Source organism: Glycine max, chromosome 16 (assembly GCF_000004515.6).
Source record: "Glycine max cultivar Williams 82 chromosome 16, Glycine_max_v4.0, whole genome shotgun sequence".
NCBI lineage: Eukaryota > Viridiplantae > Streptophyta > Magnoliopsida > Fabales > Fabaceae > Glycine > Glycine max.
In genome coordinates this window covers 15,646,375-15,664,737 of record NC_038252.2, presented here as the reverse complement: position 1 = coordinate 15,664,737, position 18,363 = coordinate 15,646,375, and positions in this window count along the sequence as shown.

The window sequence follows — 18,363 nt, the reverse complement described above, 5'->3', positions numbered from 1 at the left end:
CTGGTTTTTGTCGTCCCGACATGGGTAAGTATGTATATGGTTCAACTGATTTCTGATATCATCTATTGTTTGCAGGGATCGCACCCACAAAGATACCCAGTGGACCTGAAGAAGTCCAACATGGCCCTGGGGTTTCCCAATCTGGTTACGGGCCTCTGTCGGCCCTACAGGGCGCCCGTTCCCCCCCAGCAAGTTCATGTCGTCGTGGCATAGGTAAGTATGCACATCGCTCAACTGATTTCTGATGTCATCTATTGTTTGCAGGGATCGTGCCCGCAAGACACCTAGTGGACCCGAAGAAGGCCAATAGGGTCTTGGAGTTGCAAGCTCTAATTACGGGTCTCAGTCAGTTCTACGGAGTACCTGTCACCTCCAGCAATGGCATCAGGCCCCCTACTAATCGAGCTTTCATCAAGAAGTACTGCGCCCCCAGACGGGCGCAGGGCGAGACACCACAGTAGCATTGGGATGGCCGGTAGCGGGCAATAGACACACCGCCACCACCTCTAGAGTTCACCTCAGCTCATCCATAAAAAGGTTAGAGCGTTGCCTACGACACATGGCCGACCAATAGACGACCAAGTCCAAAGCCAAAGGTAAGCAAAGTACTAGGTCCATGATCGACAAATCATTACGCGTCCAGCTCAAGACGTTAAAGAAGCGCTACTAGGAGGCAACCTAGTACCATTTGAATCTATGCTTGTTATTTGATCACTTTTTATAGTAGGACGCACCTAGTTGCTCATGATCCTGGGAATTTAAATAAAACAAGCGCAAGCTCGGAAGGTAGTCATACCTCACAAAATATATATATGTATGTGTCATACCCTAATTTCGTCCGGGGACCTTTGCTTGATGACATGCGACCATTCTTTGGTCCTTGTGAGGTGCTTGGCATCCATCATTAAGCAATTTGTGAAATTCCAGGACATGCCGAAAAACCAAAAAAATATTGATGCACAATCCGTAAGTTTCCGTGACACACCGGAAATCAAACGGAAGCATCGTTGCATAATTAAGTGAGGTTCCGTAACATTCCGTAAGTCAAAAGGGGGATGATTATGTAATCCGCAAGGTTCCGTAACATTACGGAAAGAAAACAAGTATCGTTACGGAATTCGTAAGTTTCCGTGACTTTACGGAAAAAGAATCACCAAAAAAGCAGAGGGGGGGTGTACTTAGTAAAAATGGGGGTGCAAATAGCACCCAGGCCCACTTGGGCCCTCTAGAATATTCCTCCAGAAGGCTGTTGCTTCTGGAGGAAGCAACCTGGCTCGCCTGGGCGAGCTGGGCGGCAACCACCTCCCCTATTTTGCTATAAATAGGGGAGGAAGTGAAGAAGAAAATGTTCAGCCCCTTTGGCACTTCTCTCTCTTTCGAATTTGCTTGGAAAAATCGTTTCCGTGAAGAAAATCTAAGCCGAGGCGCTTCCGAAACGTTTCCGTAACGTTTTCTGTGAAGAATTTCGCAAAGGTTTCAACCGTTCTTCGACGTTCTTCATTCGTTCTTCATCGTTCTTCGATCTTCAACGGGTAAGTACCTCGAACCAAGCTTTTCGATTCATTCTATGTACCCGTAGTGGTCCACATTGTGTTTCGTGCATTTTTATTCTCGTTTTGTTTACTTTTTATACCCCCCTGTTGACGTGCTTAAGCCATTTTACTTAAGTCATTTCTCGCTTAACTTAAAAATAAAATAAATTTCCACCGAACGTTTGAATTGTATTATCCATTAACTTCGGTTAAAATAAATTCCGACCGTTCGGTCGTGCCGTAACCACGTTGAAAAATCAAAAAGAGGTAAAAAATAATATAATAATCAAAAAGACATCATTTAGTAAAATAAAGCGGAAAATCAATCGGACGTTTTCTCTTTGGGATTTCTCATTCTTAATCGAATTGATTAATAACTAAAGTGAAACTAAGGCTAAAATCAACTCGCCTAGTCAAGCTCGTCCACAAAAATAGGCTTTTGAAGTTTGTCATTTCAATTTCTCACTAAGTAAAATGGATCATTTTTAAGGTCCAATGCCTTAAAATGATCACCTCTTAAAGTAAAAAAGAATCACTTGATAAAAAAGAACTACGTAGGTCTGATTTTCTCATCCCAAATTGAGGAATACGTAGGAGCAAAGGGAAACACCCTTGTCGACCACAAAAAGAGAAAATATAAAAAGGGTATAAAGGATATAGAGACATAAAAAGGGAACATAAAAAATCAAAGTCATGTTTGCACATTCGATTAAAGGCTGCCGTCCCTTGGGGCGGACGTGTGGGGTGCTAATACCTTCCCCGTGCGTAAATACAACTCCCGAACCTTTCACTTAAAAGTTCGTAGATCGCGTCTTTTCCGGTTTTTCCGACGTTTTCCTCAAATAAACGTTGGTGGCGACTCCGCGCGTATTCCTTTCGTGGAACACGCATCCCGCGAGTCACGCGTCGCCCTCCCGCGGAAGGGTAGGTTGCGACAGTTGGCGACTCCATTGGGGACTGTTTTTAGAGAGTTAGGCCATTTAATCTTGTGCAAATTTTGCCATGATTTACTCCTTTGTTGGCTTCCCCTTATTATGTTCTTGTATATATAACTCTTTGATGCTTTTAGTGCATTTTTTTTGTATGCATGAGGTAAATATTTATTCATTTGATGCACACAAACACTAACACTATTTGCACACACGGTGAGTTGAAAAAGGGCCCTATACCCGGGTTCGTGGGAACATAAGGAGTGGAGGTGAATCCGTGATCATGCTAGGTCTCCGACTTGCTTGATTACAGTGAACCCTCATCTAGAGTTTTTCTCTTTGAAAACATATTGTTGCTAGTAGTCCCTACTGCTGCAGTATGTTCTTCGAAGGGGATGATACCTCTAGAAACCATCAAGAGAGATATGACTACCTTGGGGGTTATCACTAAAAGCCTAGTTAGCTCTCTCCCTTATAGGTCCCTTAAATAGGGGCACGAGCAAACATGTTGCGTGCCATTTTTCACACTACCGTGCATAAGTATCATATACCCTTTTGCTTATGTTAAGTGAATATTGTCATACTGTGTACATTCCCGCATTGTGTCTTTTGCATAGGCATCGCATATGGGTTCTGTCTTGATCCCTTGTGTAAACAAACGAACGGAGGGTCCATATCACCTTCTTAATTGTACACATGGGGCACTGCGCCCCCAAATGCGCAAGTAAGAAGAGATAATGAACATATCGTTCCTGCATTCATATCATGCATCGCATAAGCATCTCTTCATAATATCATAATGAACATATCGTTCCTGCATTTGTCCGTTATCATATTCCAGCCTCACATTTTGCATGAGTCATTGCATCATCATATGCGTTCAACATACTTTTTGTTTGCTCATACATGATCCTTGTATTTTCCTCTACAAAACAAAAACAAAAAAAAAGGGAAGTACGAAAATTCACGCTGCATTCTTAGTTGCATATATTCGGTACCATGAGCCAACCATGTTGGGATCATAAACCCATTTCACTTAAAAACAAAATGATTGAACATGGTACCTAATGCATGTTTAACTAAGAAAGGATGTTTCTTCGGGCATCTCAATTTCATAATTACATTTTCCATGCATAGCTTAAAGTATGCCCGAGTCATTCATCCCTATGAGATGTTGTTGAAGTATTGGCGATCAGAATTGCCATTCCTTGGATTATAGGGTTGAACCAAGCTCATGCTTTTATAAAAAGGTTCATCAAGTCAAAATATGGAAGTAACCGTCTTGCAAAATTGGGGCAAAAGATGAATCGAGTCACATCACTGCTTCGTCTACTGCCAAACATATTTAGGATTGTTGATGTCCTTGTTACTTCCATTTTCACCTTGACAAAGATGTCATGGACCATGTTGAAAATCTAAATTGATTCAACCCCATATCCTGCGTAAAAATTTGCAATCTTCAACTGTACATCATTCGCATACATCCATGCTTTTCATTGGTTGCATTGCTCATTGCATTCTTTCCTTGAAAAATAAAATAAAATGAACTTATCAAAAAGAAAAGAACACGCTTTACGGCGCCCTTACCGAACTCGTACTAGAGCTAGAGTAATGGGTGAAGCAGAGAAGGTGAAAGAGAAGATGAAGGCCGAAAATGGAGGCCATAAAAGAGCAAATGGCCACAATGATGAAGGCCATGATGAGCATGAAGAAGATAATGGAAGCCAATGCGGTTATAGTTGCCGCTATTAGCGCTGTCGCTAAGGTGAACCCGATGCTCCCATCTGGCCTCAAGCAAATGAATCATCCAACCTCAAATATGGTAGGCAAAGATTTGGGAAGTACGGATGACCCCATGATGTGCAAATTCAAAACGAGCACGCCTTCCCATCATATGGATTGCCTCCCAACTATACACCACCCAATGTGGCATACACTCTCAATGAAAATCTCAATAACTCCACTCCGATACTCATTGAGAACCAATAACCTCAATCTGATCAGGCACATATCTCTCAAACCATGGGGGAGACACATGAAATTCCCCACCACAATCTAGCTGACTTCGAGCCTTGGCTCGGATATGCCACTGAAGGGCAAGCAGTTGGTGGTATACCCTTTGAAAACACTTTGGAGGGCCCTCAGTTTCGCCCGCAACTACAACCATTGCATTTTGCGGTGGGAAGAGCCCCTCCTGCTATGGCCGAAAAGGGAAAGTTGGATCATTTAGAGGAAAGGCTCAGGGCCATTGAAGGAGGTGAAGATTATGCCTTTGCTAACCCAAAAGAGTTATTCCTAGAACCCAATATCATCACCCCTCCCAAGTTCAAGGTGCTGGACTTTGACAAGTACAAGGGGACTACTTGCCCCAAGAACCATCTAAAGATGTATTATCGGAAGATGGGGGCATGCGCAAAAGATAAGGAATTACTGATACATTCATTCCAAGAAAGTCTTACTGGGTAGCTGTTACCTGGTACACTAACTTGGAACCTTCCCGAGTCCATTCTTGGAAGGACCTAGTGGTGGCCTTCGTTAGGCAGTGTCAGTATAATGTCTTCGGATAGGATGCAACTACAGAACATGTGCAAAAGGGGGGGCACAAATCTTTCAAAGAATACACCCAAAGGTGGAGAACCTGGCAGCTCAAAGTGGCACCTCAAAGATGAAAAAACGATGACAATGATAGTAGACACATTACCAGTATTCTACTATGGAAAAAGGTGGGCTACACACCTTCAAAGCTTTGAGGATTTGGTCTTTGCCAGTGAAAGGATCGATGTGGGTCTGAAAAAAGGCAAATTTGATCATCCTACTAGGACGACTGAGAAAACTGGGGCAAATAAAGAGGGTGAGGATGAGGGAGAAACCCATGCTGTGACTGCCATTCCTGTACGGCCAAGTTTCCCACCAACCCAACAATATCTTTACTCAGCCAATAACAAACCTTCTCCTTACCCACCACCCAGTTATCCACAAAGGCCATCCCTAAATCTACCACAAAGTCTGTCTACCGCACTTCCAATGACGAACACCACCTTTAGCACAAACCAAAAACACCAACCAAGAAGTGAATTTTGCAGCGAGAAAGCCTGTAGAATTCACCCCAATTCCAGTGTCCTATGCTGACTTGCTCCCATATCTACTTGATAATTCAATGGTAGCCATAACCCTAGCCAAGGTTCATCAACCTCCATTTCTCCGAGAATATGACTCGAACGCAACGTGTGCTTGTCACGGAGAAGCCCCGGGGCGTTCCATTGAGCATGGTAGGGCTCTGAAGCGTAAGGTGCAAGGTCTAATTGATGCGGGCTGGCTGAAATTTGAGGAGAATTGCGTGTAAATCCTGACATTGACAAGAGATGCCACACATGGGGCAATTCTGGAAGCTGTTGTTATGACTCATCAAGATTTCCAAGTTTATGCCATTATTGTAAACCACAGCTACAATGTTAAATGAAATGGATAAAGTTGATATCTTTGTCCCTCATCCTCTCACAAACGCATGTTTGCTTATTCAACTTTCACCGGAATGTGGGTGTAAGCCATTGGTCTGTTTGCTCAAGCAACCTGCGCTCCTGAGTGTTGACTTCCAAGACCGTTCAATCAGAGATTACTCATCTTGCACGTTGGTGGGGGTGCCGTAAAACAACGAGCAAAGTTCAAAACAAATAAGTTTCAAAATAAAAAATAAGTTTCAAAATAAAAAATAAAAAGACATTTGATTGACTGTGTTTTCAAGTAAAAACATAGACATTCATGTGACCTCATTTTGTCTTTTTAGAGAGAAGTGAGTTATCAAGAATAGGATGTTGGACAAATGGCCTCAGTTACCTTAAGAAAAAGGGGGGTTGAATTAAGATGCAAAGACTATTCCCCAATTGAACTATCAATCTCTCTTTTCGGATTAACAATGCACACAGGGATAACCCTTCCCTTGTGTTCAGGAATCCTCTACAACAAGAGACCCACAGTCTCTTAATCCCTTTTTCAGAAATAAGAAGAAGAGAAGAAGAGGTCTCTCGTAAAAGAGGTAGATTGTAAAATGAAGATCAATCAAAAATTCCTTATTGAATAAGCAAGTGGTTGACCATGGAATATTTTTGAGAGGAAAAGACATTTCAGTTCAGAAAAACTCTTGATCTTTCGAGAGGATAAAACTGTTTGGGCAATGAAAACTCTTTAAAACATTTAAATGGCCATTCATAAAACATTTGAATAGATATGTCTCTTGGAAATTATTTTCTGAAAATCCCCTCTGGTAATCAATTACAAGACTGATGTAATCGATTACAGGTTTTAAAAATTTGAATTAAAACATTTTCAACTACTGGTAATCGATTACCAGAGAGCAAATCTCAATTTGAAATGATAGAATTCTTTGGTCAAACCTTTTGTTTTTTCAATTTGGAAACTTCTTCCAAAAGATTCTAGAAATCAACTTGATCATATATCTTGACTTTCTTGGATTCTTGTCTTGAATAAAACTTAGAAGCACTTGATCCTTTAGCATCATCAAGACATCAAAACATCTTGCTTATACATAGGAGTCATTTGACTTAATCCATCAGCTGAAAAATCCTTCAACTATTTCTCGTCCTTGGAAAATTCTTTTTGCAAGAATCAATTGCGTCTTTCATTCTTCCTCACTACGAGGTTGTGAAAACAAGACAACAATTGGTACCTCTAAGCCCTACACTGGGGCAATGAAAGGCCCCATGCATAAACCTCAAACGAACCTAGGGGCAGATTAGAAGTTCTCACTCAATAGGTTCCCAGCTACAAGGTCATGACGAAAGACAACGATTGGTACCTCAAAGCCTTACACTGGGGCAATGAGGGGCACCGTGCATGAGCCTCAAGTGAACATAGGGGCCGATCAAAAGTTCTCACCCATCGATGTTTTTAACAAAAATAAAGGGGACAAACCCTAGGATTTCAATGGATTGATTAAACATCAAACGACTCCATTGCCGTCACTCCAAAATGGTCAAGTGACTAAATCAAAAAGAACATACACTCTGAGGGAGTTCCCGGAGAGATTTGCAAAAAGATAGGATGAGGTTGCATGAATTATCACCTTTTTCAAAAGGGTAGTCAATCTGTGTTTTCCAAAAAAAAAAAAAAAAAAAAAAATCAAATCAAAATCAAAATCACAAAATAGGGAAAGAATGCCATGAACATTGTACAACTTTCCATTACATTGCATTGTTTCATATAAAGTCCGCATTTACCCAAATTTCACAACAAAGGTTGCATGCATTTGCATCCCTCAAAATCATGTTAACTGCATAGATTCCCTACATCTAAATGTCCAAATCTTTTGAATTTGGGATGACCGGCTCTCTCAATGAGTCAATCTCTTGCTTTCTGATAAGGGTGGACCCTTGGGTACTAGTTACCCTCACCGTTGAGAGGACTACACGTCCTCGCCTTGAGAGGACTACACGTCCTCACCATCGGAGGGCTGCACGCCCTCACCTCCAGAGGACTACATGTCCTCGCCTTGAGTGGGCTACACGTCCTCACCTTGGGTACTAGTACCCTCACCTTAAGAGGGCTACACGCCCTCGCCATCAGAGGACTGCATGTCCTCACCTTCGTAGGGCTACATGCCCTCACCTTTAGAGGAATACACGTTGTCGCCAACAGAGGGCTGCACGCCCTCACCTTGAGAGGACTACACGTCTTCGCCAACAAAGGGCTGCATTCCCTCACCTTGAAGAGGACTACACATCCTCGCCAACAGAGGGCTGCACGCCCTCACCTCCAAAGGACTACACATCCTCGCCTTGAGAGGGCCGCACGCCCTCACCTTTAGAGGGCTACGTGTCCTCATTTTCAGTGTGCTCCACATCCACACCTTAAGAGGATTTAAGGTCCTCTGCCCTTAAATGCTTAACCGAGACTTTCACTCCCGGTTAAGGGGCCAGTAGTTTCCTTTTAACGGTTCCTAGGCCACCCCCTAATATTGGAGGAGGGCCAACTGTGCAAGCACAACCAGAAAGGGAGGCTATCACACAGCTACTATGCATACCGGGGCAAGATTTCACCCGTGCCGCTGCAAAGAGACGAGTGCGGATCATGCGCACCAACATGACCACTCTTACACAGATATAGATGACATTGCTACTTAGCAACATTCTGCCCAGCGACCGCATTGCCAATCTCCCCCTGCAAAAGTATCAGTTGGTCTGTGTCGTCCCGACATGGGTAAGTATGCATATGGTTCAACTGATTTCTGATACCTTCTATTGTTTGCAGGGATCGCACCCACAAAGACACCCAGTGGACCTGAAGAAGTCCAACAGGGCCCTGGGGTTTCCAGCTCTGGTTACGGGCCTCTATCGGCCCTATAGGGCGCTCGTCCCCCCAGCAAGCTCATGCCATCATGACATAGGTAAGTATGCACCTCCCCCAACTGATTTCTGATGTCATCTATTGTTTGCAGGGATTGTGCCCGCAAGACACCTAGTGGACCCGAAGAAGGCCAACAGTGTCTTGGAGTTGCCAGCTCTAAATACGGGTCTCTATCAGTTCAAGGGAGTGCCTGTTGCCCCCAGCAGGGTCATCAGGCCCCCCTACCAATCGAGTTTTCATCTAGAAGTGATGCGTCTCCAGGCAGGCGCAGGGCGAAACACCATAGCAGCCTGGGGATGGCCGGCAGCGGGCAACAGACGCACCGCCATCACCTCTAGAGTTCACCTCAGCTCATCCACAAAAAGGTTAGAGCGTTGCTTACAACCCATGGCCGACCAATAAGCGACCAAGTCCAAAGCCAAAGGTAAGCAAAGTACTAGGTCAGTGACCGACAAGTCATAAGGCGTCCAGCTAAAGACGTTAAAGAAGCGCTACTAGGAGGCAACCTAGTACCTTTTGAATCTATGCTTGTTATTTGATCACTTTTTATAGTAGGATGCACCTAGTTGCTCATGATCCTGGGGATTTAAATAAAACAAGCGCAAGCTCGGAAGGTAGTCATACCTCACAAAATATATATATGTATGTTTAGGTAGTGAAAATACCTTAGATATGCATGTATGTAAACAAAAATACTTCACAAAATATATATATGTATGTTTAGGTAGAGAGATACCTTAGATATGCATGTATGTAGCAAAAAGATACCTCACAAAATATATATATGTATGTTTAGGTAGCAAGATACCTTGGATATGCATGTATATAGCAAAAATACCTCACAAAAATATACACATGTTTAAGTAGCAAAATACCTCATGAAAAAAAAAATGAAAAAAAAAAAAAAACAAACAAGAAAAAGAAATAAACAAATGATAATGATAAAAAAGGAAAAAAAAAAGAAGGAGAAAAAAGAAAAAAATAAGTTATCTAGCTAAAAAAACCAACATGCTTTTGAAAGAGATGACTTCCAACTTTTTTTGGAAAAATTCACTGATCATAACTAGTTTTTGAAAAAATGTGTATACACCTGAAGGGTGAATGCTGTGAAATTTCCCCGGACGCCCGAAATGGACCCGGATGAATGCACAAATTGATAAAAGAACATATTTTGGAAACATTGGGTTGATTTAAAATAGAGGAAATGAATCCTGAGCCCTAGCATCACATGACCATAAAAGTTTGACACTTGAGTGTCCACATAGGTGCATGCGTGGCCAGTTTTGCATAAAGTTTCTAAATCATCAGTTTTGCATTTGTGTCATGGAAATAATGTGGGGCACCCCTTTTATCCTTGAACCAAACCAAACCCCGCCATGTATCATGCCCAATCATTCTACAAATCTTGAGCCAAAATCCTGACTCACCATAAACCTTGACCCAGGGTGAGAATGTCAATCCTTACTCTCGGAGACAAAAAAGAAGGAAAGGAAATTTCCAATCAATGAGAAAGCAAAAAAGAAAAGAAAGGAAATTCAAAGAGAAAGAAAAGAAGAGGAAAGGAAATTCCCAATCAAAGAGTGGGAGAAAGAAAAAAGAAAAGAAAGAAAATTCCCAACCAAAGAATGGGAAAAAGTAAAAAACAAGAAAGCTCCTGGTCAAAAAAACCAGAAGAAATGTGCAGAAAGGTCTTTGGACCAGACAATATCTGAACATATACAAAATTGTCACCAAATGAACAAAAAAGAAGGAAAGGAAACCATGACCTAAAGTGGTCTTCTCCCGCTAGCGACTTTTTCGCCCCACACTAAACAAAAACAGAAAAGGAAAAGCCAACAAAAAATCAAAAGCCAAAAACACACAAAAGCCGAAAGAAGAAACCACCAAAAGAACCCATTCCCAAGGGAAGCCCTATTGATCCATGATCACGCGTGTAATTTTTGATTTGATAGGAAATAATTCGCAAAGTTAAATCATGACATATCTATGGTTCGGAATTAGGATGAAACACTTACCTGTGCGAGATTGATACACTTTGAGTGGATTTCTTCTATTTTTGTCGAACCCAGTGTTTCCTCTAAATGGTCATTTAGAAACGAAATGCTAACATCCAAAATCTCATTTATGGTTATGGGGGATTTCATCAGCAGACTCTCCTTCCCCGATAGACGCATTGTTTTTCACTCAAAAAAGCATATGCTGCTCTAAATCAGTTGGAATATTTGTCTCCTTGCTAAAGCATGTTTGCATTTTAGTGGAGAAAACACCGAGACTTTTCAAGTCTCACAAGTTATCCAGAACTACGTAGGTCTGAGTTCCTCATTGGAGGATACGTAGGAGCAAGAGCCTCGCTTTTGTCGACCACACCACCTTTTGTTGCCATGACCCAAGAGCTGGTAGCCCGCGGAGACACCTTACGGTTATCCGCACCTCGTCATTCAGTGACCCGAAGTGTGATTGATGAGCAAAGGCCAGTGTGGTCATTTGCACCCTTTCCGGAGATGTCAACATCTTCTGGTCGAGACTTTTTCAAGTCTCACAAGTTATCTAGAACTACGTAGGTCTTAGTTCCTCATTGGATGATACGTAGGAGCAAGAGCCTTGCTTTTGTCGGCCGCCCCACAAGATCTGTCATACTGACCCTGAGGTCATATGACATGCGGAGACAAAATTTGGTCATTCCTCACCCCTTTGCCATTCAGACACAGTCATGTCCGATGGCACGCAGAGACAAAATTTGGTCATTCTGCACCCTTGTGTTATCCAGAGGCAGCGGGCCCGATGACACGCGGAGACACCTTACGGTTATCCGCACGCTTTTGCCATCCAGAGGCGGCGGGCCCGATGACACGCAGAGACAAAATTTGGTCATTCTGCACCCTTGTGTCATCCAGAGGCGGCGGGCCCGATGACACACGGAGATACCTTACGGTTATCCGCACCCTTTTGTCATCCAGAGGCGGCGGGCCCGATGACACGCAGAGACAAAATTTGGTCATTCTGCACCCTTGTGTCATCCAGAGGCGGCGGGCCCGATGACACGCGGAGATACCTTACGGTTATCCGCACCCTTTTTTCATCCAGAGGCGGTGGGCCCGATGACACGCAGAGACAAAATTTGGTCATTCTGCACTCTTGTGTCATCCAGAGGCGGCGGGCCCGATGACACGCGGAGATACCTGACGGTTATCCGCACCTTTTTGTCATCCAGAGGCGGCGGGCCTGATGACAAGCAGAGGCTAATATGGTCATTCTGCACCCTTGTGTCATCCAGAGGCGGCGGGCCCGATGACACGCGGAGATACCTTACGGTTATCCGCACCCTTTTGTCATCCAGAGGCAGCGGGCCCGATGACACGCGGAGATACCTTACGGTTATTCGCACCCTTTTGTCATCCAGAGGCGGCGGGCCCGATGACAAGCAGCGGCCAATGTGGTCATTCTGCACCCTTCGTCAATCACGGTCGACAAGCCCGTTGACACGCGGAGATTTACATCATCTTCCGCACTTACAAGATCTGTCATACTGACTTTTGAGTCATGCTGACGGGCGGAAATACCCGAGTGGTTATCCGTATAAACATTCTTTTGCTATCTGTAAGACAGAACGCTTGATAGCATGCAGAGACTGACATAGTCTTCTGCACCTTTTGTTCCTCCGGGAACAACAAGTCATTTGCATGCGGAAATTTTATGGTCACCCGCGACTCTCGTCAACCGAGAGGAACGAAATTAGTGTCATACCCTAATTTCGTTCGGGTACCTTTGCTTGATGACATGCGACTTTTCTTTGGTCCTTGTGAGGTGCTCGGCACCCATCATTAGGCAATTTGTGAAATTCCGGGAACAACAAGTCATTTGCATGCGGAAATTTTATGGTCACCCGCGACTCTCGTCAACCGAGAGGAACGAAATTAGTGTCTTATCTTTACTTTCCTTTTATTTCCAATAAAAGACAAGTAAAGAGGGGCAACTGTCATACCCTAATTTCGTCCGGGGACCTTTGCTTGATGACATGCGACCTTTCTTTGGTCCTTGTGAGGTGCTTGGCACCCATCATTAGGCAATTTGTGAAATTCCAGGACATGCCGGAAAACCAAAAAAAATATATGATGCACAATCCGTAAGTTTCCGTGACACACCGGAAATCAAATGGAAGCATCGTTGCATAATTAAGTGAGATTCCGTAACATTCCGTAAGTCAAAAAGGGGATGATTATGTAATCCACAAGGTTCCGTAACATTACGGAAAGAAAACAAGTATCGTTACGAAATTCGTAAGTTTCCGTAACTTTACGAAAAAAGAATCACAAAAAAAAAAGCAGAGGGAGGTGTACTTAGTAAAAATGGGGGTGCAAATAGCACCCAGGCCCACTTGGGCCCTCCAGAATATTCCTCCAGAAGGCTGTTGCTTCTGGAGGAAGCAACCTGGCTCGCCTGGGCGAGCTGGGCGGCAAGCACCTCCCCTATTTTGCTATAAATAGGGGAGGAAGTGAAGAAGAAAAGGGTTCAGCCCCTTAGGCACTTCTCTCTCTTTCGAATTTGCTTGGAAAAATTGTTTCCGTGAAGAAAATCTAAGCCGAGGCGCTTCCGAAACGTTTCTGTAACGTTTTCCGTGAAGAATTTCGCAAAGGTTTCAACTGTTCTTCGACGTTCTTCATTCGTTCTTCATCGTTCTTCGATCTTCAACGGGTAAGTACCTCGAACCAAGCTTTTCGATTCATTCTATGTACCCATGGTGGTCCACATTGTGTTTCGTGTATTTTTATTCTTATTTCATTTACTTTTTATACCCCTTTTGACATGCTTAAGCCATTTTACTTAAGTCATTTCTCGCTTAACCTAAAAATAAAATAAATTTCCACCGATCGTTTGAATTGTATTATCCGTTAACTTTGGTTAAAATGAATTCCGACCGTTCGGTCGTGCCGTAACCACGTTGGAAATCAAAAAGAGGTAAAAAATAATATAATAAAAAAAAAAACATCTTTTAGTAAAATAAAGCGGAAAATCAATCGGACATTTTCTCTTTGGGATTTCTCATTCTTAATTGAATTGACTAATAACTAAAGTGAAACTAAGGCTAAAATCAACTTGCCTAGTCAAGCTCGTCCACAAAATAGGTTTTTGAAGTTTGTCATTTCAATTTCTTACTAAGTAAAATGGATCGTCTTTAAGGTCCAACGCCTTAAAATGATCACCTCTTAAGTAAAAAAGGAATCACTTGATAAGAAAGAACTACGTAGGTCTGATTTCCTCATCGCAAATTGAGGAATACGTAGGAGCAAAGGGAAACACCCTTGTCGACCACAAAAAAGGAAAAATATAAAAAGGGTATAAAGGATATAAGGACATAAAAGGGAACGTAAAAATCAAAGTCATGTTTGCACATTCGATTAAAGGCTGCCGTCCCTTGGGGCGGACGTGTGGGGTGCTAATACCTTCCCCGTGCGTAAATACAACTCCCGAACCTTTCACTTAAAAGTTCGTAGATCGCGTCTTTTCCGGTTTTTCCGACGTTTTCCTCAAATAAACGTTGGTGGCGACTCCGCGCGTATTCCTTTCGTGGAACACGCATCCCGCGAGTCACGCGTCGCCCACCCGATGAAGGGTAGGTTGCGACAAAGATCAATCAAAATTCCTTATTGAATATGCAAGTGGTTGACCAAGGAATCTTTTAGAAAGGATAAGACATTTCAGTTCAGAAAAACTCTTAATCTTTTGAGAGGATAAAACTTTTTGGGCAATGAAAACTCTCTTTAAATTCGTGTTTCCAAGTCACCTTTGATGGCCATTCATAAACCATTTGAATAGATGTGACTCTTGGAAATTATTTTTTGAAAATCTCCTCTGGTAATCGATTACAAGACTTGTGTAGTTGATTACAGGCTTTAAAATTTGAATTAAAACACTCAATAAACTGCTGGTAATCAATTACCATCCATGTGTAATCAATTACACATTATAAATTTTGAATTCAAATTTCTAGTGACTGTTATAAACATTTTGAACTCCTGGTAATCGATTACCAGAGAGTAGATCTCAATTTAAAATGATTTAGATAGAATTCTTTGGCCAAACCTTTCGCTTTTTTAATTTGGAAACTTCTTCCTAAGATTCTAGAGATCAACTTGATCCTATATCTTGATTTTCTTGGATTCTTGGATTCTTGTCTTGAATAAAACTTAGAAGCATTTGATCCTTTGGCATCATCAAAACATCTTGCTTCTACATAGGAGTCATTTGACTTAATCCATCAACTGAAAAAAATCCTTCAACTATTTCTCGTCCTTGGAAAATTCTTTTGCAAGAATCAACCGCTTTTTTCATTCTTCCTTGCTACAAGGTTGTGAAAACAAAACAAAGATTGGTACCTCAAAGCCTTACACTGGGGCAATGAGGGGTATCGTGCATGAACCTCAAAGTGAACCTAGGGGCAGATTAGAAGTTCTCACCCAATAGGTTCCCTGCTACAAGGTCATGACAAAAGACAACAATTGGTACCTCAAAGCCTTACACTGGGGCAATGAGGGGCACCGTGCATGAGCCTCAAGTAAACCTAGGGGCAGATTAGAAGTTCTCACCCAATAGGTTCCCAACTACAAGGTCATGATGAAAGATAACAATTGGTACCTCAAAGCCTTACACTGGGGGAATGAGGGGCACCGTGCATGAGCCTCAAGCGAACCTAGGGGCATATCAAAAGTTCTCACCCGTCGACGTTTTTGAACAAAAAAAGGGGGGGACAAACTCGAGAATTTCAATGGATTGGTTAAACATCAAATGGCTCCATTGTCGTCACTCCAAAATGGTCAAGTGACTAAATCAAACAGAACATACACTCTGAGGGAGTTCCTAGAAAGATTTACAAAAGATAGGATAAGGTTGCATGAATTATCACCTCTTTCAAAAGGACAGTCAATCTGTGTTTTCCAAAAAAATTAAATCAAAATCAAAAATCACAAAATAGGGAAAGAATGTTATAAACATTGTACAACTTTCCATTACATTGCATTGTTTCATATGAAGTCCGCATTTACCAAATTTCACAACAAAGGTTGCATGCATCTGCATCCCTAAAAATCATGTTAACTGCATAGATTTCCTACATCTAATGTCCAACCTTTTGAATTTGGGATGACCAGCCCTCTCGATGAGTCGATCTCTTGCTTTCTCATAAGGGTGGCCCTTGGGTACTAGTACCTATCTTCTTTAGAGGACTTCACGTCCTCGCCTTCAGAGGACTTCACGTCCTCACCTTCAGAGGGCTACGCGCCCTCGCCTTTAGAGGGCTACACGCCCTCGCCATCAGAGGACTACACGACCTCACCTTCAGAGGACTACATGTCCTCACCTTCAGAGGACTACACGTCCTCGCCTTCGCCTTTTTAGGGCTACATGCCCTCACCTTCAGAGAACTACACGTCCTCACCTTCAGAGAACTACACGTCCTCACCTTCAGAGGACTTCACGTCCTCACCTTCAGAGGGTTACACACCCTCATCTTCATAGGGCTACACGCCCTCACCTTCAGAGGACTACATGTCCTCACCTTCAGAGGACTTCACGTTGTTAGTGCTTAGCTTTACTGAGTTTTAAAAGATTGGCTAAAATTTTGTTAAAACATAAGCACTTAGACAATGAAGAAAAGCTGGAGTTGCTGCACATGATGTCAAGGAATCAGATTGGGCTGCACAATGCACAAGGCAAGATAAAATGTCAAATGAAGAATTGAAGCTGCAGGATCCACGATGTCGGATACGATGTCCAGGACATCCTGCCCGAAAATACTGGACACATAAATCTGTTATATCTTTAACAGATTATTGTGCAGTTAGCAACAGATTAGACGCTCTATCTCTAGGAACGAATTAAAAGATAATTAAAGTTTGAATTACAAAATTGAATAGTTTCGTTCAGGGATTAGAGATTGAAGATAAAAACTAAAAGATAAAACTTTATCTTTTAGATCTTTAAGTGCAGATTTTCAGGAGAATGATAGATCTTATCCAGCGCAAGTTGTTACAGCCCAGATACGCACACTGCTATATAAACATGAAGGCTGCACGAGTTTTCTACCAAGTCCGAGATTGAAGAGTTATTTGTGAGTTTTGGGACTTGAGTGTTTTGTGAGCCACCTTGATGTTACCCTAACATCAAGTGTTGGACCTGAGTGTGTAGAGTTGATCTCTATTGTTCAGAGAGCAATCTCTGGTGTGTCTTTGATTTATTTGTAAACACGGGAGAGTGATTGAGAGGGAGTGAGAAGGGTTCTCATATCTAAGAGTGGCTCTTAGGTAGAGGTTGCATGGGTAGTGGTTAGGTGAGAAGGTTGTAAACAGTGGCTGTTAGATCTTCGAACTAACACTATTTTAGTGGATTTCCTCCCTGGCTTGGTAGCCCCCAGATGTAGGTGACGTTGCACCGAACTGGGTTAACAATTCTCTTGTGTTATTTACTTGTTTAATCTGTTCATACTGTCAAATATAATCTGCATGTTCTGAAGCGTGATGTCGTGACATCCGGTACGACATCTGTCATCGATATCAGAATTTCAATTGGTATCAGAGCGGGCACTCTAAATCACTGAGTGAGATCTAGGGAGATAAATTCTGATGAACATGGAGAAAGAAGGAGGACCAGTGAACAGACCACCTATTCTGGATGGAACCAACTATGAATACTGGAAAGCAAGGATGGTGGCCTTCCTCAAATCACTGGATAGCAGAACCTGGAAAGCTGTCATCAAAGGCTGGGAACATCCCAAGATGTTGGACACAGAAGGAAAGCCCACTAATGAATTGAAGCCAGAAGAAGACTGGACAAAAGAAGAAGACGAATTGGCACTTGGAAACTCCAAAGCCTTGAATGCCCTATTCAATGGAGTTGACAAGAATATCTTCAGACTGATCAACACATGCACAGTGGCCAAGGATGCATGGGAGATCCTGAAAACCACTCATGAAGGAACCTCCAAAGTGAAGATGTCCAGATTGCAACTATTGGCTACAAAATTCGAAAATCTGAAGATGAAGGAGGAAGAGTGTATTCATGACTTTCACATGAACATTCTTGAAATTGCCAATGCTTGCATTGCCTTGGGAGAAAGGATGACAGATGAAAAGCTGGTGAGAAAGATCCTCAGATCTTTGCCTAAGAGATTTGACATGAAAGTCACTGCAATAGAGGAGGCCCAAGACATTTGCAACATGAGAGTAGATGAACTCATTGGTTCCCTTCAAACCTTTGAGTTAGGACTCTCGGATAGGACTAAAAAGAAGAGCAAGAACCTGGCGTTCGTGTCCAATGATGAAGGAGAAGAAGATGAGTATGACCTGGATACTGATGAAGGTCTGACTAACGCAGTTGTGCTCCTTGGAAAACAGTTCAACAAAGTGCTGAACAGAATGGACAGGAGGCAGAAACCACATGTCTGGAACATCCCTTTCGACATCAGGAAAGGTAGTGAATACCACAAAAAGTCAGATGAAAAGCCCAGTCACAGCAAAGGAATTCAATGCCATGGGTGTGAAGGCTATGGG